The sequence below is a fragment of the Phyllobates terribilis genome, unplaced genomic scaffold (genome assembly GCF_046119375.1).
Source record: "Phyllobates terribilis strain yellow unplaced genomic scaffold, ASM4611937v1 Scaffold_12__6_contigs__length_324123572, whole genome shotgun sequence".
NCBI classification, from domain to species: Eukaryota; Metazoa; Chordata; class Amphibia; order Anura; family Dendrobatidae; genus Phyllobates; species Phyllobates terribilis.
Window position 1 is genome coordinate 302,509,375 of NW_027362772.1, and position 26,310 is coordinate 302,535,684.

At 41.3% G+C, this 26,310-nt stretch overlaps 1 protein-coding gene across 9 annotated transcripts in view; it reads left to right on the forward strand.

Moving 5' to 3' along the window:
• CASZ1 (castor zinc finger 1) overlaps window positions 1–26,310 on the forward strand; it is a 231,806-nt gene that overhangs the window by 130,597 nt on the left and 74,899 nt on the right. For 5 of the 9 annotated variants that reach the window (XM_073657247.1, XM_073657246.1, XM_073657243.1 and 2 more), the window contains one exon: window positions 20,283–20,333. The exons of the other annotated variants lie outside the window; for them this stretch is intronic. The gene's annotated coding sequence lies outside the window, so the exon portion shown is untranslated. The remainder of the gene's footprint in view (window positions 1–20,282; window positions 20,334–26,310) is intronic. 9 annotated transcript variants of the gene reach the window in all.

Sequence of the window (26,310 nt, forward strand, 5' to 3'; positions counted from 1 at the left end):
GTTATTCAGTGAAGCAGGGAAGATCTGCGCATTTTTTGGCAGCTGTATTCGGCATAATGATAATAATAATAATTTTTATTTATATAGCGCCAACATATTCCGCAGCGCTTTACAATTAAGCGGGGACATGTACAGACAATAAATTCAATACAATTTAAGACAGTTTAAACAGTTACATTAGGAGCGAGGGTCCGGCTGCTCGCTGCTTACAATCTACAAGGAAATGGGGGGACACAATAGGTGAAAAGTGCTTGTTATTTCAGGTCTAGCAATTATAATAAATAGGGATTTTCATATAAAGCTGTATGATCCGGTCATCAGCCAGTATGTTTAAGTGCAATAATCAAGTATCGAGTGCAGTTATCGTGTGCATGGAGGGTGTGGAGACAGATGAATAGTAGGGGGCAGATTCTGAATAATATTTAGAAGGAGGGGACAAGGGAAAGTTAGTTTACTGAGTAGTTAAGGTGGTAGGCTTGTTTATAGAGATGAGTTTTTAAAGCGCGCTTGAAGACATCGGGGCTAGGCATCAATCGGATCGTCTGGGGTAGAGCATTCCAGAGAACTGGTGCAGCACGAGAGAAGTCTTGGAGACGGAGGTGCGAGGTTCGGATTATGGGGGATGTTAGTCTTGGGTCATTTGTAGAACGGAGGGCACGTGTAGGGCGATAGAGATGAGAGAGGAGATATAAGGCAGTGGAGAGCTTTGTGGGTGAGAGCGATGAGTTTATATTGGACCCTGTAGCGAATGGGTAACCAGTGTAATGACTGGCACAAGGTGGAGGCATCGGTGAAGCGGCTGGACAGAAATACGACCCTGGCTGCCGCATTCAGGACGGATTGGAGAGGAGAAAGTTTAGTAAGAGGGAGACCGATCAGAAGAGAGTTGCAGTAGTCCAGACGAGAGTGACAGTAAGAGTTTTAGCAGTTTCAAAGGTGAGAAAAGGTCGGATTCTGGAGATGTTTTTAAGATGCAGGTGACAAGAGCGGGTGAGTGATCGGATATAGGGAGTAAAGGAAAGGTTAGTGTCAAATATGACCCCTAGGCAGCGAGCATGATGCTGGGAGTTATGGTTGAACCCTCCAAGGTAATTTCAATGTTAGGTAGAGTTAGGTTAGTAGAGGGGGAAAACACAAGAAGTTCAGTTTTAGGAGAAATTCAGTTTAAGATAGAGGGAGGACATGATGTTAGAGACAGCAGACAGACATGCTGCGATTTCACTCTGAAATCTGTACAGTGCGAGAAAAAAAATCACATGCCATGCGGACCATCAGATTTTTACAGATACATAACAAACCTGTAGCATAGGAAACTAAATGGTCATGTAAAATTCGGAATACATTACTGTATGGAGACAGTTCCGTAATACTTCATCTCCCAGAATATGTTCTTGTTCTTTAGCCTTGGTTTATGCACAAAATCACATTATGATTCTAATGCAGAGCAATAATGGGGCACATATAGAAGTCTATAGGATCCTACTTGCCTCCATAAGGGGCGTAAATGTTTTTTTCATACCAGATGCCACATATTTAGAATGAATTTTGGGACGTGCCACTGGATTCCATATTACAGGTGTATCTCTGCCATGTGGCACCATATGGCGGTACCGTGCTGCAGCACTTAAAATGCTGTTAGCGTCATAGTACGGGGCCACAGGGACTCTCTGCTTTTACAATCTATCCACATCTAGTTTATCTTGGATTGTATTCAGAGTATAGCAATCACCTTCCAAAAAGTAGATGGGAAGCTTTTTTTCTAGTACTTTAATGTTTCTAATCTTTATGTTCATGTGTCTTTTACATTATCTGTTATGATGTTGACCTGAGATTTTTACTTTTAAGCTTTCCATTGACAAATGATTGCTCTGGCACGTGTTTGACTGTTGGTGGCGCTAGTCCTCACTGTCCACAAATCCCTGCCTGTGGGAAAGTTTAGAGAACTTGTGTGTCTTTAAATGCTGCCTATGACAGTGTGATAAGGAATTTGATGGCTTTATCAGAAATGCCAATGCTTTATTTAGCAGGGTGAGGCATGCTACATTCTCAATCTACTGATAAATTGTAAAAAAAAAAAAAAACACCAGGAACAGGTTGTAGAAAATCCTAAGTGTTTGTTTCTGGCAGAATTCTATATTGTAATTTTAGACAAACTAGAAAAAGCTGCAAATGGTTAAAAAGTAGCCTTTGAAGCAATAGACTTACAGCTGCTGCTTCTGTAGGTGGCGTGGAAGGTTTATTTTTCGTCTTATTTTCTTTCTTTATTATGGAATATTTTATAATTTTTGCGATATGTCGTAGAGACATTTTTACTTTTAAATGCAGAAGGTCATTTCTTTCTAAAATATAAAAACAGCAAACAGTAAATGAAAGCTTATGAGATGTACTCCGATGTCTCTTAAGGTCCTTTTACACACGGGGGCGAAGACAAGAGGAACATTTGTATGGAATTGTGTTCCCCACCATTGGTCAGTGTAAATTTGTCCCCAAACGCACACGTTCGTTATTCAGACATTAAAGGAAATCTCTCAGCAGATTTTTACTATCCCATCTGAGAGCAACATAATGTAGGAGCAGGACCCTGACTATAGCGATGGCACTGGGTTGCTTGCTGCAGTTTTGGTAAAATTACAGCTTTCTCTGCTGCAGCTCTACCAGTTCTCTGAGTAGCTCCATCCACATCACTGATTAGCAGCTTTTTATGCTTGCACACTGCATAGGCAGAAAGCTGCCAATCAGAGGATGGGGGAAGGGGTTATACAACGTTAAAGACTACTGAGGACTACATTGCACAAAACAACTAGTCCTTTAATGATCATCTGCTGATAAAGCAATGATGTTATCAAAGCTACAGCAAGCAGCCCAGTAAGTGGCTGGGATGAAATATCTGCCCCTTCATGCAAAACCCTTGTGACAAAGTCCCCCTAAAAATTGTCATTTGTCTGTAACACATCACCCATTGCAAGTAGACATGTGCTGCCGACCATAATGAAGCTGTCTACAAACTGTCACGCTTTCTCAATCACTAGGTCACACACGTTGTTTACAGTAAAGCAGCGTCGACTAACTCGACGCATCATCCATTGGTGCTTATATTGGGAGGGAGATTTTGTAAAAGGATCCCACCTTATGTTTCTTCCTGCAGTCTTTGACAAAACGCGTCAGTAGGATTTGTTAGTTGTTATAGCTCTAGATATGAGTGGCTTATCTGTTTAATTCAAAATGAGAGGAAATAATAATGTGGCACGTACTACGGACGCCATATTAAGCATTGCTACCCAGGGAGAATGCAGTGCCTTGTGAAGGAGTCATTGCTGGCAGAACATGAGGCGCCTATGGTCGTGTACTACGTCATTTGAATACGATCATGCTCTTGGGGCCACATTCACAATGCAGTTTAAAGCTTATCCTTCCAACTAAAAACATAATTTTTTTTTTATTTTATACTTTGTTTTCCTTGTTTCTGGAGTTTGGACAATGATTGGTAAGTGGGAACTATAAGTGGCTGCACTTGATATTGTCACTACTAAAAGGTAACTTTTCTGTCGGTAGAGAATTTGTATCGACTTTGTCTTATTAATAGGGTTGTTGTTGCCCCGTATTGTATAATAAAACGTTTATTTCATTGGACAATATTGTATAATAAAACGTTTATTTCATTGGGCAATACATGGCCTTTACAATGCGCGGTACATCTGTACAAGCCATGATGACCGTCTTCTGATGTCCTACTCATCGCTGGATAACTGCAGTTTAACTTGCTGTAATGGTTCCCATTATTTCTGTGTAACACATCAAATATGAATTAGTTTACGCGTTTAGAGGAGCCGACGAGAAGTATCATATTAACTGATCAAGAGGGGACAGCAGCTGGTGCTTGGAGAGCGCGGCCCCTTTTATTGTTTGACGTATACACAAGTTTTCAGGAACACTCAAATTACTACTTTAGTCACCTTTCAAACACAAACCCAATCACACCCACACGCTCATAAATACTTTACACAAGTGCTGAACCTTTTCAGATCATTTTTTTCCTTCTTTTCTGAATCTGCCCATCGTTTCCCTTTTTGACTTTTATGTTATTTTGTAGTTGTGCAGTTTGTGTGCTATTGGTGTTTTTGTTTTTTGTTTTATTATTATTGCAAGTCTAAACTTTTGCATGTGACAGCGAGACAAGTCGCACAAACCTTTTTGGTGGCATGATTTGACTCGGAGGAGGTCAATACATGTAGCTGATTTTCTCTGCAATGTGTGGATTAGATTTCATGAAGTCTGTACTAGAACAAGCTGTGGATTTTTGGTCCGAAGTATCTGCTGCACATCCAAACTGTGTGAACGAGCCCTTAAAAAAGCTCCCTAATTAGGTCAGACCTCAACCAGGCTTGTATTCCCACTTCTAGAAGTTGATTATTACTTGCCAGACTTCTGGAAATTCAATAGATATCATGGGACTTGTAGTGCCACCAGTTGCAGCTGAACATCTATTCCTAAATGTTTTGTCACTTAAAAAAAAATGCCTCCTTCGATGTCACAGTCTTGATTGATAGCTCAACATATGGCTGACCGCTTTTTTTTTTTTTTTTCCTGTTCAAGGACAGGCTGTTCCAAAATTAGCATATGACATAAAAATATTTGGAGGAACATTTAAGAGCCGACATTGCCTTTACATGGCACGTATGAAGTGTTGGAGGGTGGATTTGTTTAGTCCCATTATTTGCTTGTCACTTTGATGAACTACAGTCCCCAGCATCCTAGAAAATGACACTTGGCAGCAGGATTTTCTTTTTTTTTTCACCCCAACTTTTTCCGGATCCAGGTTTGGATATATGGAGACATACGGCCCATTACTGCCAGTGATAAAGGAAAAAAAAAAAAAAAGCGTATTCTTAAAATGCACCAAATCATAGTAATCATGCAGAAAATTGCACCTGTCACTCGGGACACGACTGTGCATTGAGCCGAGCAGCTGCGGAGATGTTAGGAGGAGGGACCCTAATTACTTAGATCGGACAGGTTAGCTTCCCCTGAATCAGGCTAATAGGAGTCAGATGGGATTAGGATTAGCAGCACAGCACAGAGACAGCGGGGTAGCAGTTGATAATCTAATAAATATTCGGAGAATCCTTTAGTTTGAAACACCGGATTAACTGCAGCTCAGAAAGGGAGGGCAGCGAGCGACAAGTGCGCTGAAAAGTATAAAATGCCCAGGATTCCACAAAACGACTGCGTGCAGCGAAAGTGACAAATGAACCCGTTACTATAAGCTATGTGTATTATCTCAGCAGACGGCAGAGAAGACGAGGATGCCGCCGTTTAAAGACTGATAGGAAAAGTAAGTGGAAGTGACAGGGTCAGCCGTGGACCCACCCATGGGGCCACCGTAATGACAAGCATCCTTGCCTATAGTTTTCTACTACACAGTGGGGATGTGTGGGACAAGGGAGCGTATTTGAGGCGATGTCTGGGAACGGATTCTCCCCCAGGAAGGGAATCCCGACCCCCTGCAGAGGGAATGAGTGCGGAGGGTATTGGAGTGTGCGGCCACCAGTCAGTACAGGAGACCCTGCTGCACGCGGGGTATTGTCAGGCTGGACGTGGACGGAGCCTCCATCACAGCGTGCGTCCGCGCTCTCTAGAGATGAAGACGCCTTACTCATTCTACACTAATGTTACATTCCTCAGTATAGTTCGGGTGCTCTCCTGTTAAGAATTTGGATTTAACTTCAGACATTTCTGGTAAATGCACATATTCACACTCCTGTCTCAGCATCTGATTAAAGGAGCTCTACGTCGTAGGAGAAAAAGATATTTTGGTTACGTCCGAGAGAGGATACAAAAAACACTGCAGGCGCTAAACGAAGAACAAGAAGTGCCACAAATCAGCCGTTTATTTTATGGCCCCACTAACAAGTCCATTCAGTTATTGCAGATATAGACCCTCCTGCCACAGATACAAACGTATTCACACAGATGTGATGTTTTACGCCTGTACTTCCTTACTGGACTTTTACGCCAATCCTGTCGCTCTGGAAGTTGGGGGCATTTGGGTCTGTTTTATGACCTAATCTAATGTGTAGCGTTATCTTCACCAAATTAAAGTGCGGAAGAGAATGCCATGTGCTGAGAAAGACCTCCCTCCGAAAAAAACTGAGAAAAAAGGAAGATCCTGATTTTAAGGGGGAATCCATATGTGTGTTTGGGAGTGAATGCGCCTTTGACCACCGCTCTGCCGCCCTCCTCCTCTCTTCCTGCTAAGAGCTTTTGGTCGTACATTGATGGTTTAACCAGGAGCGCTGTCATGTTATTTATAAGCATCAGTAAATATCGATTAAAATGACACTCCTACGTTTGGAGCGAGGGCTGCCAAGACGAGCCAGCGACTTCAAATGTTAGAAGTCAGGAATCGAGGCAGCTGTCGTCTTCTGGAACTGATCAATGGATTAATGGATATTAATAATTTTTGGAATTTTTCTTGTGGGTGGTTTTTCCTTAGGAAGAACCTAACTGTGGTTTTCAGCTGAAACTATAAAATCTATAATGTTTTTTTTTTTTTTTTTCCTTGAATAAACAAAGAAAATTAGATCAGTCTTATAAATATTTAGCACAGGGTTATTTTTTCTCCTCCTTAGAAATCATATAATATGCATTTAATCAATAGGAAACTAACCGTGGCTTCCTTTTAGAGAAAATGTACGTTTAATCCTAAAAATAAACAGCTGATATCTGTATTGTTCCACCACAAAGTCATTTTAATGAGCTAACGAAACCATATAATATGCTTTTACTTGCCGTAATGCCGTGTTTTGTCTTTCTGTTACTCTGCCAAGTAGCTGTCAGCTTTGTTGCTGCTTTTCTTTAATTTAGTTGTTTGTTTCTCCATCCATTGTGGGTGGTAACGGCGCCTTCTCATGGGCTGTATAGCTGGTGGTGGGCTTCCTTCTAAAGATGATGGACTTGGGGAAAGCCTATATTCGCCTGGGTGCTGAAACGGCTTTTGAATAAGGGATGTGAATATTATACCAGTGACTTTGGTGGCTGCTATGGAGCCCAGCACTCTACCTTTATGAACGGGTTATGCGTGCCTCAGAGGGATCGGTGTTGGCAACAAAGACAGAAGTAAATGGCCAGAAGCAACTTCACCCTAAGTAATGGAATGGAAAGAAAGTGTGTGAAAGACCATATCATTGCAAAGTGGTGGAGTGCAAATGGGCCATATTGTGATATTTATCCTGTACCTTTCTCTGTTCTCAACCATTTTATTAAATGTACTACTTCCGTTCATGATGATGATAACGTCGGCCAATTGTCCCTTGTGTAGCTGTGTTTGCATCACACGTGGTGGCCAACTTTTGTCATCCACTACATAGAAAAAAAGTATGCATTATGCTAATGTGCACAAGTACATGTGGTGTATATGTGCGGTTGTTTGTGTACAGACAGCTTGCAGACCAAAAAAAAATGAAAATCTGAACAAGGCCTAAATGAACCGAGACTGTAAGACGGCACTGCAAAAATTGCTTCATGGAAGAGGAGGATCAAAGCCACTGAAATCATAACTTGGTGTCTGATAATACTAACAGCCCACAGCTCCTCTGCTCAGATTCTGAAGCACTGTCATATTTTAAAGATGTAAGAGGGTAAATATGTGTAAAGCGGTGAAAACTGAAGGGAAGTGAGCGATCATTGCAGGGCTCCCTCTGGACGGCTGCAGGAGACACGAGCATGGCCGCTGTCTTTGTGAAATTCCCGCGGGTGGAGGGAGCTGATTTTCTGCTGTTAATATTGCATCCGTTGATGAAGAATTCGTTAGGATAATGGAACAAAGCTAAAATATAAATGACTCTCTGTCAAGAAGCATCTTTTTTTTTCCTGCTTTTTAGATTAGCTGGAAGTCTTGGGATTTACCTTGGTACAAGCCAAGGTGCGCAATGTCTGCCACGTTTTATTTTTAGCGGTATTATTTTATTAAAATTTATTTAGAAATGTAAAGTGGTCACAGTACTATGCAGGTGAGCTGTAAACTAAATAGAAGGGTGAGAAGAGGCTGCGAGTCCCCCCTTCATGTTTAAGACAAGTGACGGTGTCCAGGTCCTTAGATTGTCTCACCATGAGGACTGTATGAGCTTCTCAAATTAATGTATGTAATTGATTGTTTAAGGGGCTGACATGTTCCCCTTCTGTACACAGTAAAATCTGCACTGAACAGGTTTGTTTGCTTTTCTGAGATCTGATGTCCTGTAATACTGAACTGCTAAGTGCCGACACTATACATGATCAGGCGTTGTGCCAGGATAAACTGGAATCTGGCCCTCGTGGTAGTGTACTGCAAGGCCCACAAAAGTCCTACGAGTAAGAAACCTTTATGTTTTGCTGCCATATTAACTGCAAGCAGATCAGTGGTAGTCCAGAGACCCCCACAATCACTCAACCCTCTCACCCCACCCGACAGGTAGGCACCTCAGCAGACAGGAGCACACAGCTCCTGTACACAGAGCAGAGTACACATTCAATAGAAAGCATAGGCCAGAGACCATGCTTTCTATTGTATTTGTACCCAGCTCCGTGTGCTCCTGTCTGTTAAGCTGAGTACCTTTCAGTAAGGGGGGAATTGGTGGGGGATTCAGAACCCCCCACCGATCATATTGCAATTAAAAGGGCAGTAAAGTATATTAAACAATGTTGTAAAGGTTTACTTGCTCTTTAACCAGGCCATTTACCCGTTCTTTTTCTGCACATACGGTTTCAAGAGCTGTACATTTTGTTTCACATTCTTGCATCATATTTAATTGGCTAATTTCTGTTATTTTCATACACTTATGAAATCTTATGTTTCCGATAGCAGGCTGTATTAGTGGAAAAATAAAGGAAATATGTTTGTTTTTCACATTTTTTTTTTTTTTTTATATATAATCAAAGGACCACTAAAATTATTAAGGACCTTAAACTACTGCTCCTTCCCCTCCCTACACTCGGGTGAGATGATCACTGGGTCCAGGGGAGGAAGCTGTGTATACAGTGTGATGGGGAAGGCAGAAACTGTACTAAACCATTTCTGCCTTCTCTACGTGGAGGAAAAACATCGACCAAAAAAATCCAGAAGTACCAAATAACAGGAATTAATAACTTTTTATTAAAGACAAGGTGATAACAGAGGATTTACAAAAAAAGACAATTAAAAACACAATACACAAAGTGGAAACACAATCAGGAAATGAAAACCACAAATAGGACTATTGGGAATAGATCATGATTAACATTTCAGATGGATCATGTGAAGGATTAAGCCAAATTGTCCAAAGTATTACATTATTTATATATGATCTGATGTCAAAGTAAAATAGATAAAGTGCTAGTGCATCCAAGATTATGACAAATATGAGTGGAATATACGTCTCCTATATAGACCAATAATAAAATGGTTAGATATATATTTAATATCCATTTTATTATCTGTCTATATAGGAGACGTATATTCCACTCATATTTGTCATAATCTTGGATGCACTAGCACTTTATCTTTTTTACTTTGACATCAGATCATATATAAATAATGTAATACTTTGGACAATTTGGCTTAATCCTTCACATGATCCATCTCAAATGTTAATCATGATCTATTCGCAATAGTCCTATTTGTGGTTTTAATTTCCCGATTGTGTGTCCACTTTGTGAATCGTTTTTAATTGTCTTTTTTGTAGATCCTCTGTTATCACCTTGTTTTTAATAAAAGTTATTATTTCTAGTTATTTGGTACTTCTGGACTCTTTGGTCGACGTTTTATCTCCTTTTTTTCCTGCTTATTCATTACCGACTGTCCTTTGAATTTAATATTGGTCCCTGTTGTATGGCTATATGATATCTGTTTACATCATAAATTTCTATAGTGGTAATAGAATTGTTTACACCTATATCCATACTTATTTCTCTTGTTCACTTTATTTCTTCTCCACGTGGAGTCTGGCTGCATCTGACAATGCTTCAGCACGATTTCATGCAGCTGTTCTACTATGAAGTGAGGTTTTAGAATGTCACTTCAGAGTAGAGCGTGGATCACCCGGACGTTTATTGTTAAGGACCTGCTGTAATGTCCTCAATCGTCCACTAACAATTCAATGAATACAATGTATCTGACTATGTCATCTATGCCTTTATTGGTAACTACTGTGAATAGTATCATAGAATGGATCTGTAGTCTTTTGTATTTTTTTATAGATCTTATGGCATAATTATCATTTATCCTGGACAATTGGACATTCACAGAAAAATATACTTTAAGTTGTGCTTTAAAGTTTGTGAATTTTCCATGTTTCTGCTCAAATTTGACCTAAAATTACATTAGATTTTCACGCAAATCCCAAAAGTAGAAAAAACTAACCAAATCAAATAAATGAGTTAAAAATATTACACTTTGTAAAAAAAAAAATTATTGAGGAAAATGACCTAATATTCACATATTTGTGAGTGGCAAAGTATGTGAACCTTTGCTTTCAGTATCTGGGGTGGACCCTTGGGCAGCAATAGCTGCATCTAATGGTTTCCGGAAATTGTTGATTGGTGCTGCACATCGTCTTGGGGGAATTTTTAGCCCATTCCTCCCTTCAAAACAGCTTAAACTCTGATATGTTGGTGGTTTTTCTGCCATGAACTGCTGCTCACTTCAGGTCCTTCCACAACATTTCTATAGGATTAAAGTCAGGAGATTGACTTGGCCATTCACTTACAGTACAGACCAAAAGTTTGGACACACCTTCTTGTTTAAAGATTTTTCTGTATTTTCCTGACTATGAAAATTGTACATTCACACTGAAGGCATCAAAACTATGAATTACCACATGTGGAATTATATACTTAACAAAAAAGTGTGAAACAACCGAAAATATGTCTTATATTCTAGGTTCTTCACAGTAGCCACCTTTTGCTTTGATGACTGCTTTGCACACTCTTGGCATTCTCTTGATGAGCTTCAAGGTTCACAGACTTTTGTCACTCACAGACATGCAATATTAGAAAATTTTCTTCATTTAAAAAAACAGTGTAATATTTTGGACTAATTTGTTTAATTTGGTTTTCTATATCAACTTTTTTTTAGGAATTGTGTAAAAATCTCATGTAGTCTTAGGCAGGGCTGTGGAGTCGGTAAGCCAAATCTCCGACTCCTCAATTTTCCATGACACTGACTCCGACTCCGACTCCCTCATACACGGCTCATGTTTAAGTGATAAATTTACAGCAGAGATTCATCTCCGCTAAAAGTCTAGACCCTTAGATCAGGAATAATACAGACATTTATAGGACATTTCATAACATTACCAAAATCTTATGAAAAAAATATTCCCCACAAACTGCATTGAACTACTGTACACAATGTATTATATATTTTAGGAGTCGGTCCATTTTATACAGACTCCGACCACCAAAATGGGCTCCAACTCCACAGCCCTGGTCTTAGGTCAAATTTTATGCAGAAATATGGAAAATTCTAAAGGGTTTATAAACTTTCAAGCACCAATGTAGAGAAACTAGGTAATAAAACTACACAAAATCCCGCTACAGAATAAGACCCGATGCCATCTTTTCATGGAGTACTGGAATTGGCTGGCTCTCCTCAGTGTACTTATTTTGGTCTTAATCATACAGTTCTCTACAGGATTATCACAATTTCTGGATTGTTTGATTGTAGAACTTGTGATTCACTAATAACCACAAGCTTATAGGGGAATTGCCCCACAAGTTTTATTATTCCATCATTCAATGGAACCATAATTGTTCAGTAAAGAGTTGTGCTGCTTTTTTAATGCATAGGGTGAAAGTTGCTGACTTTGCTTGTTGCCTCTTTGATGGTTAAAAAGCATTTTAAAGAAAGATACCGACCACTTCTATACCGACCACTTCTGCTGAAGCCTCATTTCTCAGGCAGCACTCAATGCACTTGTTATTTTCCCTGCAAAACAAAAGAAGTTTTTGAAAGCTTTGCAAGTAAATTTTACACTTGGGACATTCAAGTTACAAGACCATCTTTTCAGCTCTGCGGCACGTTCCTTGCTGCGTCCTGTCACTATAAAATCATCTTCTCACAGCCCCTGTGTGCCCCCTTTTTACCCTGAGCGAGCAGCATCAAGCTTCCCCTGCGTGTTCCCCTTTAGAAGAACAACACCGTTTTCCAGCGCTCCAGCAGAGACAGCCACCGCTTGGAGTGGTTTTGTTTCCTGGAAGAAGAAAAGATGTTGAGTTCTAACTTGTCACCTTCATTTCTCCCCTGTTACCTACTTCATCATTATCTTAATCACCATTGTGTTCAATTTGACCGTTTTCCTTTTCACTGCTTCTGGTGTGTAATGCGCTGATGACAGTCACCCCAGGACCTATTGCCTAGGGAACATTGCTGTTAGGCCTTTGCCCTAGACCCTCACCACCCTCTGTGTCACATTCTATTCTTTGGGGGGGTTTTTTCTCTTGTTTTTTTTCTTTTCTTCTTCTTTCTTTTTTTTTGTCTTTTAACATGGTTTTACTAAAAAGTTTTTTAATCAATCAAGTATGAGGCATTAAATTGGCTTTGTCACGGCTGGGTTGCGGGTCGTGTGACAATCACACAGTCTCTTGACAGCTCCTGAAAGGCAAGAGAAGGAATATGGATATTTTTCGAGGAAGGCTATGGTTTCCATGACACCACTCCATGTTGTCCGTTTCCCCAGCAATTCATTGGGCTCTTGGGGGTCTTGCACTTTCCAAAAGATACTAAAATCGGTGTGTGTTTTTTGTTTTTTTTCTTCTTCTTCAATTCAGGGATTCTAGAGAAGGGGGTGCATTTTGGGGGCGATGGTGAATGCTAAGACAGCTGCCCCTCTTTTTGTCTCTCCCTCTTTGGTGCAGAGGGATGTGCCATGTGACACTACCAGTGAACTCTGAAAAAGAAAATGCCACATCAGTTTGATAAAATACTTAAATGAAAAATAGATATTATACAGTAGTCATCATGTTTTCTATCTGCAGTGGTCACCGGCCTTCTAAAATAGGAAGCGGTAGTTCACGCTCCAAATGGGCTACGGGTAGCAGTTGAGCTTTTACAGACAGGTTTTACCTAGAAGGGAAACAGATCACACTATACAATGGTAATTGAATTTTCTAAGGCAGATCTAGCTTAAATATGCTAAGTGCTTTTAATTTGGTTAGCATTCCTCAAAGGTCATTTAGAGGGGAGTATTTTAACACTGTAGCTGCTGGTTAGCATGGCAGTCCTGATGAAGAATGAGAAATCACTTGTGTTACCTCCTCGCCTGCTGCATTAATGTGTCTACGTCTACCTGCTAGACCCACCTCTCACTTATCACGTTTCCCCACTTTTCCCTTCTCTTCTCCCCTCGCACTCTTTCTCCTTTTTATAATTAATGATTAGTTTTAATTGGTTTGCTTAGGCAGTCTGACAGCAAATTAGCTAAAGCAAGCCAGCCGCTGCCAAAATGTGATGTGGGATTGCTTTGCTCTTCCAGTAGGTGAGAGAAGACGGAGGACAATTTTTTTCCTTGACTTTTTTTTTTTTTTGTGTGTGTTTTGGGGTCTCGTATTTTAAAGCAGTTTGCCCTGTGCAAAGCTGAAAAAATCCTGAGTATTACATAGAATTGGATATAGTTTAAAGGCTCATGTAAAATATGAGGAAACTCTGATGTACCAGATATTTTGAGCTTTAATATGAGAAGGGGAATTTAGGCATTTAATAGTTCACCTGTAGAATTACTTAGCGGTTAGACCACTAAATTCGTATATTATATATAAAAAATGATCACTAGAGGTCCGATTGCTAATCCCAAAGACTGGGGTCTCGAAGTCGCCTGTGTGAATGGGGTGGTAGTTCATATGTGTGATGATTGTTCCATTTACTTCTGTCAGTCCTGTAATATTTTGCAGTGGTCTTTCATAAGCACTATTCACACATGGTACCTAGGGCTCCAGTTTGCAGAAACAGTGGGTGTCTTAGTGGTCCAACCTCTTGCAATCTCTGTCCTGACAGATGATGATAAAATAGAGTTGGAATAAATGGCACCTGCAAAGATCTAATTTGGTGTTTTTTTTTTCCAATTATCTGGCTCATCATAAGGTATTTTTTCATCTAGAACAGGGAAGTCATACTCAAACACACAGAGGGCCAAAATAAAAAACTTGGACAAAGTTACGGGCCAACCAGTATACAGGATAATGGGTCCCACACAGTCCTCCATACAGAATAATGGACCCACAAAGTCCTCCATACAGAATAATGGGCCCCACATAGTCCTCCATACAGAATAATGGGCCCCACATAGTCCTCTATACAGAATAATGGGCCCCACATAGTCCTCCATACAGAATAATGGGCCCCACATAGTCCTCCATACAGAATAATGGGCCCCACATAGTCCTCCATACAGAGCAATGGGCCCCACATAGTCCTCCATACAGAATAATGGCCCCACAAAGTCCTCCATACAGTATAATGGCCCACACATAGTCCTCCATACAGAATAATGGCACCACATAGTCCTCCATGCAGTATAATGGCCCACATAGTCCTCCATACAGAATAATGGGCCCCACATAGTCCTCCATACTGTATAATGGCCCCACAAAGTCCTCCATGCAGTATAATGGCCCACATAGTCCTCCATACAGAATAATGGGCCCCACATAGTCCTCCATACAGTATAATGGCCCCACATAGTCCTTCATACAGAATAATGGCCCCACATAGCACTCCATACAGTATAATGGCCCCACATAGTCCTTCATACAGAATAATGGCCCCACATAGTCCTCCATACAGAATAATGGCCCCACATAGTCCTCCATACAGTATAGTGGCCCCACATAGTCCTTCATACAGTATAATGGCCCCACATAGTCCTCCATACTGTATAATGGCCCCACAAAGTCCTCCATACAGAATAATGGCCCCACATAGTCCTCTATACAGTATAATGGCTCCACATAGTCCTCCATACAGTATAATGGCTCCACATAGTCCTCCATACAGAATAATGGCCCCACAAAGTCCTTCATACAGAATAATGGGCCCCACATAGTCCTCCATACAGTATAATGGCTCCACATAGTCCTCCATACAGTATAATGGCTCCACATAGTCCTCCATACAGTATAATGGCCCCACATAGTCCTCCATACTGTATAATGGCCCCACAAAGTCCTCCATACAGAATAATGGCCCCACATAGTCCTCTATACAGTATAATGGCTCCACATAGTCCTCCATACAGTATAATGGCTCCACATAGTCCTCCATACAGAATAATGGCCCCACAAAGTCCTTCATACAGAATAATGGGCCCCACATAGTCCTCCATACAGTATAATGGGCTCCACATAGTCCTCCATACAGAATAATGGCCCCACAAAGTCCTCCATACCGAATAATGGCCCCACAGGGGTGGTGGTTCTGGTGTCGCGGGCCGAATATAATCACCCTTCGGGCCAGAGTTTGACATGTGTGATCTAGAACAATCATTAGTCATGGTGTAAAAGTTGCTGGCTTTGTCCTTTTCTGGAACTACAGAACCCGTACCCATTGCTCTAGCAGCTGGAGAATGTGGGCACTTTTGTACACAACTGGTTGATGATCCAACACTGAAAACATTAGAAGCAAAGTGAAGATGAAATAATAGGGGCTGGGCCGGTGATAGATGGAAGGAGGATGCAGGTTTTATAGATCATATTTGATAGGAGGGAATGGGGTTGTTTAGACAAGCGGCGGAGGCAGAGGACAGAATAAACGAGCGTCGTTATTAAATAGAAACATACAATTTATCTCCGATACTTGTTGGCTGCGATCAGTCTTTGGTCCTGTGGTTGGAATCAATCACCGGTCTGTATGTTATCATTTGTAAACATGTGCTCGACACATTAAGCAGCGGACTGCAGAGGCGCAGGTTGTATCCGATTTAACCCCTTTCCAGTTGCCAGAGACATCCAACCTATAGTTTATAAGAATAGATTATTACATGTTTTCATTAAGTATAAAGGTGTAAGTGTGCCCAATTCTTTGCAGGATGTGAAGAGTTGGATCCTTATCTCGCCAAGTCCCAGATTTCTATCCAGTTGTGAAAGTTTGTGAGGATATCTGGATAAACCGGAAGAGACTCGGCTGGCGCAGAGAAACCCAGTGCCCCTCACTCTCGCTCACATATTCACAAGGCTTTGTGCCTTTTGCCTCCGAGCAACTTTAGCTGTCGTGTACACTCTGAAGTCAGATGTCCCAGGAGCACGTCTATACATCAAGCGGTCAATATGGCTTCAAAATAGCAATAATTCCTAAGGGGCATCTGTGTCTTCGCACCACTACCGCGCTGTCTCTCACCGAAGATCAAATGGATATAGACTGTTTAACGTCTTTTAAAATTAATTATCAAGATTGTAAATATGTTTTCTAACAGGAACCTGATGTACGGCCATGTATGATCATTTCCAGCAGTCACACTGCACATGACTGTGCTAAGTCGCCTTTACAGTATGTGGAAGTTTTTATACTGTGTGCATCAGCAGCTCGAGCTTTGCTAAATACGCTTTGCTGTCTCTTTAATACTTTTTTGTGGCATTGGAGGGGGTTAGGAGACAGGCAGAACATTTGCCGCCTCCCCAGCATCCTCTCGGAGAACTTCACTCCCCAATTGTTATGTGCGATCGGATCTGAAAGTTGCTCTCTAAGCTTCTTGTCACATTTTGACTTAATGAAGTGCAACTGAAGAGGGAATTTGGGTTCATCACGGCAGTCGCACTGCGCTCCCTTGTTGTCAGAAAAGAGGGGCGGTTTGGGACCGCAACGCAGCGCTGCAAGTCGTTATCATTCCGGTCAGTCTGTTTAACACAAAATTAAACAAAGAACTAATTAGTGCCTCATGAATTAATAAATGCACAGTTGCTTGGCTAGAAAAAAAAAATAAAAAGAAGGGGTAGCAGGGAAGAAAGGCTGAGAGTTAGTGGCTCTGTGTCTTTGACAGGGGACGCTTTATAATGGTGACATGAATCAAGTCTGAAGACAGTCTAACGTGCATTTGTTTTTTTTTTCTTTTTAACTTGGGCCTACACAACCACCGGAGTTTAATGTACTGTGTGGACACGGACAAGAAGTTTTGATTTTTACAGATTAATGATATAACTACTTTGATATGTTTTTTTCTTTTCTCCCATCTCTGTGTAACTATACTGGTATAAGACCTGGTCGTTCCCTAGTAGTAGCCATCTCCAATGTGTGGCTCTCAGGTTGTGCTGGGAGCTGTAGTTCTATGAAACTCTAATGCTCTTGTGAAACTGTAAGTTCCAATGTTTCTGGCAGGGAAATGTAGCTTGTTGCGTTAGGCTGCGCACTGAAGAGAGGAAATCCGTCACTTCCAATCCACTGTCCATAGACTTTAGAACTGATTTTTTTAGGTACTGATTACACGCCCATTATTAAAGTTATACTAATCGTGAAATGGAAGGTTTATTTTGCCTTTTAAGCCTCAATAATGAAAGGATGACCGGATAATGAAATGAATGAAAGTCCTGTTTGTATTAGACTTGGATGCATCTGGGCTCATGTATATGGCGGTGCAGTGATGTCAGTGGCGTTGGGGGTAATAGGACTGGGTGCTGGTGGTAGTTTGTACGGTCACTGGTAACGGTGACTGGTAACGCGGTGTGCTGATGGTGTATTGTCAGGGAATGCAGGTCTCACTCATTGCCGTTCTGTAAGGAGGGGGCCGTGAGGAGCAGGGGAGGAGGGAGTCCATCCTTAAGAGGACATGTCAAGTGCAATTAGTGTTATCTGTCTAAATATGTACTGGGAACACAGCATACAAGAACAGGTTTCTATAGCTTTAATGGAGACATATGCAAGGTCATATTGCCTCATAAAATCCCCCAATCTGATTTTAGGATTACGCATTCTCAGTAAATTGGCTACTTGCATCACTGATAAGCCACGGCTGAAAGACACGAGATGGGGAACAAAAATCTGACAAAACAAATGTGTGCACCTCTGATGGGGAAAATAAAATGTCTAATATCTAGCGAGCAGCCGTGGTGTGTCCTGCGCTGCACTTCTCCTCCTGCTCCGGATCTCCACTTACAACCTGAGGAAAGTTCTGTTCTGCGCTGATTATATTACTCTCTCTGACATTAATCCTCCGCCACAGTACAGGACGCAGCCAGACCCGTATTGGGGTAATCATCATCCTACGACATGAATATGCCATGCCTACTGACACAACAGCATTTCACCCCAAATCCCCACTTAAACGCAAATTATGGAGCATTGCAGAACAGAACAGCTGGCTTCTAAGGCAGCATTACACAAACCAGGGCCAGGGTGTTTTTTGTTTTTCTGTCGTGATTTAAAAAATTGCAACTTGTAAATGCAGCCTAAGAAGGGTACGAGCCTCTGGTCAGTAATGATGTGCGCTCGTTGCACTAATCGACCTCGGGGCCCCAGTTTGGAAGTTGAGTAGTGCTGCAGTCTGAGGGAATCCGGGCGTTACTCCACATCTTGTGTCTGATGTATTTATCCAGGGATAGCTTTACTTCTACAACTGTTAATTTTGTCGTGTTGGTGGTAATGGAAGGACGCTGACTTAATGCAGCCATTTTTGGCTGTTGTATTATGTATGTTGGTGATTGACTGTGTCTGTCTTTTGGGAGATGAGGCAAAGCCGGATTTTAGCTCCACAACCATTCCTAACTCCCAAGATACAAACTGATGTAATTGCCAGTGTTAGAAACCAGAACGACCCCCAAACCTTTTTTTGTCCCATGGGACAGTAGCCACAGTGTAATAATATAGGAGTTTTCTAAGTCTGGAGGGTTCACAGTGTGAGCCCACCCACACCGTAAGTAGAAGAAAAGGTGTAATGTAAGTGTGGAAGATGGTGTGTGTGTGTGTAGATCTATCTATCCATCTATCTATCTATATATACAGTACAGACCAAAAGTTTGGCCACACCTTCTCATTTAACGATTTTTCTGTATTTTCTTGACTATGAAAATTGTACATTCACACTGAAGGCATCAAAACTATGAATTACCACATGTGGAATTATATACTTAACAAAAAAGTGTGAAACAACTGAAAATATGTCTTATATTCTAGGTTCTTCAAAGTAGCCACCTTTTGCTTTGATGACTGCTTTGCACACTCTTGGCATTCTCTTGATGAGCTAATATAGCTCTGTTTTATACCAGTTAGTTTATATTAGAGTTATATGTTGGGAAAATCTAATTTTTAAGGGGAAAACAATGACTTTTCATTACTCCCCAAACGTTCTAAACGATTACATATGATGCCCGTGTTACATGGCTTGTGCTCCTGTGTCTGGGACAGTAGGAGGTTGTGTAATCCTTGCCCCTCACCCATGAGGGGCAATTTATGGATGGAAACATGTTCTCCAAACTCTAAATAAGCGAAAAGAAAGAGAAGTGAGGGCGGCAGAAAGAGAATTTTTAATCCTCTTCCTTCTGTTCCTGCGTGGCAGCAGGGGACAGTGCGACTTTGAACACTGACTTAGATTTCTCTTCTTTAGATCTGTTCAGCTAAAAAAGAATGATACTGTAGATCACATAATTCAAGAGATCCGTTCTGGGAGGATGAGGGTTTGGATTAGCTAATTATCAACAACTGACGCCTAACTTGCTGCTATAAATTTAGCATTGAACCCCCCTCTACGTGGAGCTAAAAGTTTTCCTGTCAGATCTCTGCAACATATGGCGGTAAATAATTCAGTGGCCTCTTCCTGAGTGTGAAGAAGGCTGGGGATGAATAGAAAGACTTTATAAACTGTACAAGTGACATCACCATTCAGTGAGGTCGCAAATATTCTTCGTGCCAAAATCCATTGGTACTATGTGTACATAAAAAAAATAAAATCTGGATTTTTAGAAATGTGAGTATTTTTATATATTTAGTGTGTGCACCCCTTCCTCACCCTCCCATGAAGTGCCTGTTCTAGTGCACAGTCAGTGAACACGTTTAACCTCTGCTGCTTGGCACAGGCATCCTCTGTGTGACACATGCTTCCTACAGTCCAGCCGCACTCCTACCCACCGATGGCCGCCTCCTCTGTATACATCTGCTGTACACCCGGCACCTGTGCCCCTCCTGTAATAATCACTTGACACCTGTTACATTAGGAACCTTGTGTACAGCTGACACTGTAGCGCTGCTGCTTACCACATGTTACTGCATACACTTTGGAAAACATCTAGTGTCTCTCTTTTATATACAGCTAAAGCCTTTGTTGTTTTTTTTTCTCATTTACTTCAATTAGGATGAAGTGAAGGCTGGGGCAGTGAAAGGGTTTGGGGCGTCTTTTTACAAGGTAAGACCAGTGCTTTTGGTCCTGCATATATAAGAGTGTACTGTAGTGTTCTCTTATAACAACTTACTGCCTAATGTCTAAACAAAAACCATTACAAATCTGGTCGAAAAGGGCTAGAGCTGATATTGTGTCCTACAAGGGTAGTGGGTCAGGGGACACTTCCTTACTTCCCTGGCAGCTCCACTCAGGTGGACATGGCATGAGGCAGCTGGCGGAAGCTTGTAGTTGGCACGGTAGATGTGTAAGGATATGTGCATATGTTTAGTATTTGCAGCCGATTTTTCCACTGCACACACCAGGAAAAACGCTGCTTAAAATACACAAATTTTTGCATGTTTTTTTTACTTGCTTTTTTTTCCCATTCATTGTGAATGGGTGAAAATTGCTGGAAGAATTCATACACTGCAGATTTGAAATAACACTTTGAAGGTTCAAATCTGCAGGGAAAAAAAATAAGCAGCAAGTGCACAAGATTTCAAAAATCTCATTTACTTTGGCGGTACTGTAAAACACTGCGTTTTTTTTTTTCCATGAAAAAAAAAGCCAAAAAAGCAAGGTATGAACAAGCGCTTGAGGGGTATTCAAGACTAGAAAACATAGCTGCATTCTTTCAAGTGCCACTCATGTCTAGGTTAGTCTAGTTCAAAACTTAACATGTCAGAAGTTTTCTGAAACTATTTGTTCACTTTTAAAATCCTCCTTTTTCAACTTAAAAGTTGTGTATTCTGAGTTTATTATGTGATCCAGAAATTTGTCATTTGTATAAAATAAAAAATATATTTTGCATATGAATGAAGACAAATTCTAGCAAATTGACCCTTTTAGCAGGTGCACCCCCAAGTCTGGGATAGGTAGAGGCTCTCTTGAGATCTCTGGCAGCCCGTGCTGTCAGATCCCTTGTTTCCTTTGGTCTGGCTGGTGTCAGGGGGTTACGGGTGGATCAGCAATTTATGTAGATAGTTGTGATGTAACATGCTTAGGTCCTGCAGGCCTCTGCAAGACATCCATCATCCTCCCTGCACAGAAGGCGCAGCCACACATTAGCAGCATGTGCCCTGCTTTGGATCTATTTGGTTTTCTTTTTTGTCTTTACATTTTGACGCCCAACTGTGAACCACTTTTTCTTTTGTCCTGTCGTTTTTTTCTTTTTCTTTTAAATATCCATAAATATATACGCGTCCACCCTTTTTCTCCCATACAGGCTAAACCCCCTCCTTAATTCAACCATCCTGCTTGTTTAGCTTTCGGCTTCTATTCTGACTTCAAAGCCATCCCCAATCATTGTCTGGCAGCTCCAGGCAGTGGCCTTGAAATAGGAACACAGAGAGAGCACACCGCAGGTCACATTAGGGCATGATGCCTGCCAGTGTGAATGCTGCTCTGAGATTCTTACTATTCAGTGTCATGGATCCTAGCTACCTGCCTCGGCCGCCTATCCATGGCACGGTTCCTCAGCCTGATTCTGCTACAGGACGGTACTACTACTATTTGAAGAATTGGAGGAGGCGCAGACCCATATTGGGTCATGTATTGCTATTGAGTTTCATTATAGGAGAGAATACAATGGCCATTCCAGGGTGACTTGGTGATAGTCCCAGAATCTGCACAGACCGTGGTAAAACATAGAACCCAAAAACCATACTGTTAGTATAGTGTCACATCGGACACTCGATGGAAGCAGAAAATGGTGCGGTGATTAGTATATTTGTACAAGGGTCTTGTTTTAGGCTGACAATGTACTTGTGTAGTTATTAGGAGAATTAGTATGGAAATTCCACTGATTTATACATACATGGCTTCTTCTCTTTGCTCTTCAGCGGTGTCCTGTGGAGAAGAGGTTGGAAAACACAGAATTAAAGATTACTAGATAATGGAGACTCAAAATATTATAGAAAATTCTTGATAATTGCAGCCGCTTATCTCCTTTTAACTCTATTCAGACACTAATAGCCCCCTCCCGCTAGGCAGAAATACTTTCCGGTTGGCCTTTATTGTGGGTTACAAGCCCAGATAGAGAACAGATACAAGTCACATTTTACCAGTTACAATGGGGCTAATTAGGTGATGGTGAAAAGAACGAATACTCTAAGTAAATGGATAGATGTTCGAGGTAGGAAAGAGATGACGAGTCTTCAGCCTTCTCTGTTCTCGGCTATCTCTATGAATCCCATAGACAATGAATGGGATAGCACTGTGACCGCTACATTCAAACGGAACACAGGACCTCATTCTTGTGATCAGCGATGGGACCGCCAACAGACAATTCTTTGGAGACCCCTTTAAAGAATTCCCATTTTTAATTACACAAGGCATAGACAAGTAACAGCATTCCTGCTCTCCCATCCGCTATCCTAAACAGCGTGGCTTCTTCGCCTACGTTACAAAAGTGTTGCATGAAAGTTTTGCTCTGTATATTGCCTAATTTACCAATTTAACGTGAAAAAGTTTTTTAAAAAATTTGACCAAGTCCCTGAGTTTGAATTATTGGATTTACAACATGTGTCATAACCACCACAAGCCGGTTTTGTGCTTTTGTCCTATTCATTAAGACATAAGCCTGCTAGCTGCTGATCGTTCTTGCCTGCTAGCTGCTGATCGTTCTTGCCTGCTAGCTGCTGATCGTTCTTGCCTGCTAGCTGCTGATCGTTCTTGCCTGCTAGCTGCTGAGCGTTCTTGCCTGCTAGCTGCTGAGCGTTCTTGCCTGCTAGCTGCTGAGCGTTCTTGCCTGCTAGCTGCTGAGCGTTCTTGCCTGCTAGCTGCTGAGCGTTCTTGCCTGCTAGCTGCTGAGCGTTCTTGCCTGCTAGCTGCTGATCGTTCTTGCCTGCTAGCTGCTGATCATTCTTGCCTGCTAGCTGTTGATCGTTCTTGCGTCCTGGAAGGTATGTGCAGACATGACATGAGTGCTGCTTATCTCCTGAGGCCACAGGCTGCGTCACACAACCCCTGTGAGCGTTCAGAAGAGATGCTGGTCACCAGTTCTGGGCCCTGCTCTTTTATTCTTTATATGTACAGTGGCTTGCTAAAGTATTCACTCCCCTCCCCTCCTTGGCTTTTTACTTATTTTGTTACATTAGAAGCAATGTATAAATAGTTTTGCAATCCAATTTGTGTGTGATTTATCAGAACTAAATAATTTAGGTTGGTGAAGTGAGAAAAATATAGGCATAAATTAAATTTATAGCATCAAATAACTAAAAATTGGCATGTGCATATATATTCACCCCTTTTGCAATTAAGCCCCTAACAATTTCCGGTGCAAGCAGTCCCATACATAATGAAAAGAAGTCCACCTGTGTGCGATCTAAGTGTCACATCGTCTGTCAGTGTATACACTTTACTGTAAGGCCACAGAGGCTGCACCATTAAGCAAGAGGCACCACTAACCAAACAACACCATGAAGACCAAGGAGATCTCCAAACAACACCATGAAGACCAAGGAGATCTCCAAACAACACCATGAAAACCAAGGAGATCTCCAAACATGTCAGGGACAAAGTTGTTGAGAAGTACAAGTCAGAGATGGGTTATTAAAAAAAAAAAAAACTATTCCAAACTCTGATAATCCCCAGATCCATTATCATCAAAAGGAAAGAACATGGTACCACAACAAACCTGTCGAGAGGGCACCCACCAAAACTCTCAGCCCACGCAAGGAGCACATTAATCAGTGGGGCAGCACAGGGACCAAAGGTAAGCCTGATGAAGCTGCAGAGTTCCCAAGCTGAGAGTGAAGCATCTGTCCATACGACCATAATAAGCCATATACTCCATAGAGGTGGTCTTTACTGAAGAGTGGGCAGAAAAAAAGCCTTTACATAGACACAAAAATTTGTAAGGCTCTTTTTCATTTTGCCAAAAGACATGTGGTACACTCGCCATATATATGGAGGAAGGTGCTGTGGTCAGATGAGACCAAAATTGAACTTTTTGGCCTCCAAGGTAAATGCTATATCTGGTGCCAAACCAACACCGCTCATCCCCCCAAAAAACACCATCCCCACAGTGACACATGGTGGTGGCAGAATCATGCTGTGGGATGTTTTTCAGCAGCAAGACCAGGGAAAATGGTCTGAGTTGAGGGGAAGATGGATGGTGTGAAATACAGGGATATTCTTGAGCAAAACCTGTTTCAGTCTGTCAGTCATTTGAGACTGGGAAAGCGGTTCACCTTCCAAAAAGACAATGACCCAAAGCATAATGCTAAAGCAACACTTGAGTGATTTTTGGGGAAACATTTAAATGTTTTGGAGTGGCCGAGTCACAGCCCAGACCTTAATCCAATTGAGAATCTGTGGTCAGACTTGAAAATTGCTATTCACCTGAGGAAACCATCTAACTTGGAGCAGCTGGAGCAGTTTTGCCTTGAGGAATGGGAAAAAATCCCAGTGGCAAGATGTGGAAAGCTCAGAGAGACTTATCCAAAGCGACTTGTAGCTGTAATTGCCCAAAAGGAGGCTCTACAAAGTACTGACTTTATAGGGGTGAATAGTTATGCACACTGAACTTTTAAGCTATTTTGTCCTATTTGTTGTTAGCTTCACAAAACAAAGAAAACCAAATGTTCACAGTTGTAGGCATGTTCTTTACATGAACTGATACAAACCCTCAAAAAGCCACAGTGAAATTCCAGGTTGTGAGTTGGCAAAACACGAAAAATGCCAAGGGGAGTGAATAATTTTGCAAGCCACTTTAAGTGACTTTGAAGAAGATTTGCTAACCAAAGAGTGTGTGCATAATACAGTTGATATTACTGGAGGTGTCAGTTAGATGGAATATGTTGTGGCTTTACTGGAAAAAGTCAAAATACTCGAACTACAATATTTCCAATGGGAAAGAATCCTTTGTGTCAGTACAATATTGGCAGTTCTGTATTAAATCAGACTGATTTTACATGTGTAAAAGGATTGAATATTGTTCAGGAGAGAAGAAACTGAACATGATCTGAAATTAATTAAGGGGAAAGAAGCAATGTCAGAATATTCTGCTAATCAGTGGTAGTAGGTGCCTGATCCAAACTTCTAGATGCGGGTGGAAAATGAACAATAAGTGAATGTAAACCTGCTTGTTCAGCCGACACTCTGTGCATGAGGACCCCCAGACAACTGATTGTCAGGGGGATGTAGATCAAGCATGTTCGATTTCGTACATGTCTGGCGATGGCTTACTCGTAGGAAACACAGGAGCGCTCAATCATTTGTTCGGCTGACAAAACGCACACATACCCTAGATGCTCTACAGCTGATACTGATTTAGAAAGTTAATTTTTAGTTTTTGTGTGAGAAAAAAAAAAGTTGACAAACTCTCTTGAAACTAAATCACCACTACCAACTTCTGGCTGACTAGTTGTGGATGAGGTTCTTTATTTCCTCAGATGGTAAAGCGGCCCATTCTTCTTGGCAAAAAGCCTCCAGTTCCTGTAAATTCCTGGGCTGTCTAGCATGAACTGCGCGCTTGAGATCTCCCCAGAGTGGCTCAATGATATTGAGGTCAGGAGGCTGAGATGGCCACTCCAGAACCTGTTGTAGCCAACAGGTCAACTTGGTCTTGTGTTTTGGATCGTGTTTTTGGTTGTCATTAAGATTTAAAAAGAGAAAACTCAGTAGTTTGACAATAAATGGCTTCACCCAACCAATAACCATGAGTGGAGAAAAAGTTTTTTTGTTATCATTCATATTCTCTGAAACAAGGCCAAGAAAGGAAAAATTCTGCCGGGGCATGTAAACTTTTGAGCATAACTGTATGTGTATATAGTCATGGCCGAAAGTGTTGACACCCTTAAAATTGTTCCAGAACATGAAGTATTTCTCCCAGAAAAGTATTGCAATTGCACATATTTATTTTTTTTTTTACATGTGTTTATTTCCTTTTGTCTGTATTGGAAAAACACAAAGAAAAAAAAAAAAGCAAAATTAGACATAATTTCACACACAACCCCAAAAATGGGCCGGACAAAATTGTTGACACCTTTCAAAAATT